The sequence below is a fragment of the Bemisia tabaci genome, chromosome 3 (assembly GCF_918797505.1).
Source record: "Bemisia tabaci chromosome 3, PGI_BMITA_v3".
In the NCBI taxonomy this organism is placed as follows: Eukaryota; Metazoa; Arthropoda; class Insecta; order Hemiptera; family Aleyrodidae; genus Bemisia; species Bemisia tabaci.
In genome coordinates, this window is record NC_092795.1 from 11217226 (window position 1) to 11219368 (window position 2143).

Below are 2143 nucleotides of genomic sequence, written 5' to 3' on the forward strand. Positions count from 1 at the left end.
TGCACCGGGAGGCTTTTAGGGTTGTCAAACCGCATGCAAAAAAAATTGTATCACATTATGCGATTTGGAACTGATATTTCGAGCGCAATTCGTCATTTTCCTCACAAAATAACGTAACTACATTTCAATGTTGCCAGATTTCCCTTTGAAGAGTGTATTTTTACCGAGACAATCTTTAAAATTCCTAACCGAAAAATTCGCTGATTTTTATTCTGATCTCATACAAAAATCAGGAAATTTTTTTATAAATTTTGCGTTCATTCTCGTGAAAAATTTAATTGTTTACGAAAATTTTGCAACTTTGGAATGGAGCTACCTTCCTTCGTCCGGGAGACGACGATTATAGAAACAACGTAAGTGCTCTTAATGTTCCTAAGCAGATAGGGCTGCCTTTTCATCCTGTTCTTTCGCCGTGGCTAAAGAAAAACGTCGAATGAATATTCGGGAGTTGCCAAAGTTCCTCCAATAAAATGTTTATTTTTAAAAAGAGCTTTGAATTTTTCCTCTTTACATTTTCAGATAAATTACATGTGTTTGTGATTAGAATTCTTTGAAAAATTGGAGTAAAATTATTCACAGATTTTCTTAAAAATTCGAATTTTAACAGAGGGAAATTGGCAACGTCCAGAGCCTTATACGGCGTTATTCCTTAACACGGCAGTCCTCCTCTCCCTCTTTTGCTATCTGGGAAGGTGGTTTTATGGATGAGTCAGAAACAGAGGTTCCTTCCTTGCAAAATGTAGTCCATATACGACAACCTCCTTATAGGGAAAATAATGATTTCAAGGTGGATTTGGCAGCCCCAGTCGGGGGTCTACAGTCAGGAGATGAAAAGACTCAAATTCCAGCTGTAAACTTAATTACGGGGCTCCTCAAGGGCTCCGTGTTCAGTGCGGCGGCGAGACGAAAGTTCCCCCACCGAGCATGAGCTTTCAGCTTTTGCGCGCGGTTTTTCGCGTTAACCGGCGTGAGTTTCAATTTTAGGAGTGGCGGGGGCTGGGGGGAGGATCTAAAATTCCTCGTGCCTCTTTACGCAGCCGAGGTTGGGGAGGAAGAATACCTTGATGGCGCAACGATAGAGAGACAAGCATCTCCGTTGCTGGTATCAATATTTCCGTGCGTGGTATATTATTTCACCCCTTGCAAAACAAGGGTTCATTATCAAAAGTTTATTCTGACTAAAATGAGGTTTATATAAAAATTATAAGTGCATTTAATTGAATCTAATTATTCTAATGTTTAAAATATCGTTAATCCAAAATCAAATTTTAAATTAGTTTTTTGAAGCCTTTATCTTTATCTATGATGCCAGCAGGCTGATTGTTGAAATTGATAGACAAAGCTATAGATAAAGAAGACATAAGGAGAATGGAGCGATTCTATTGGTTGAAATGAGTGGTTCTTATAGACCAAGGGAGATAATAATGGACTAACAATAGGGTCTCCTGTGGGTTGTCGTTAGTTAGTCTGTTACCTACCTCCTTTGTCCATTGCAACCACCAATAGGATACCTCCATATCCCTTTTGTCCTCTTTGTCTACAGCTTTGTCTATCGATTGTCTAACGATCAGCCCGCAGCTTCTTTGGCAGCTTCTGTCCCTTGCTGAGGGAGACACTTGTTGCAATTAGAAAGCTATGAGATCCGGACTAGTGAAAGTGTATTTGAACATATTTCTGCCAAACGGAACTATGTGCATTAAGACATGAGCCGCGAGACTCCATAAGAATACATGAATTTCAAGGCTCACGTCATAATGCACAACGTTCCGTTTGGCAGAAATACGTTCATTTGTGACCATTGGTGATTTTGAAAGTTAGCAACACTATTCTTCTTCTATTTAAGCAGCAATTTAACGAACCTCAAGAGGAATTATGGATCAAACCATCATTTTGTATTTAAAATTTCACACCACGGAAAGCATGGAAATCAACATCCGAATAACCATATAAGTGTTAACCAATATTGGTCGATCAATATTGGTTACATGAAAAAAATTGACGTTATTTGCATAATCTAAATTTCATTTCCTTTCTGTCAAAAATACTCGTTAATATCTCGTTCAGGATTTGACACAAATATCCAAACTTTCCGTCGTGTAAATCGTTTTCTACGCAAGATTTTGAAGAGAAAACACGTAACATT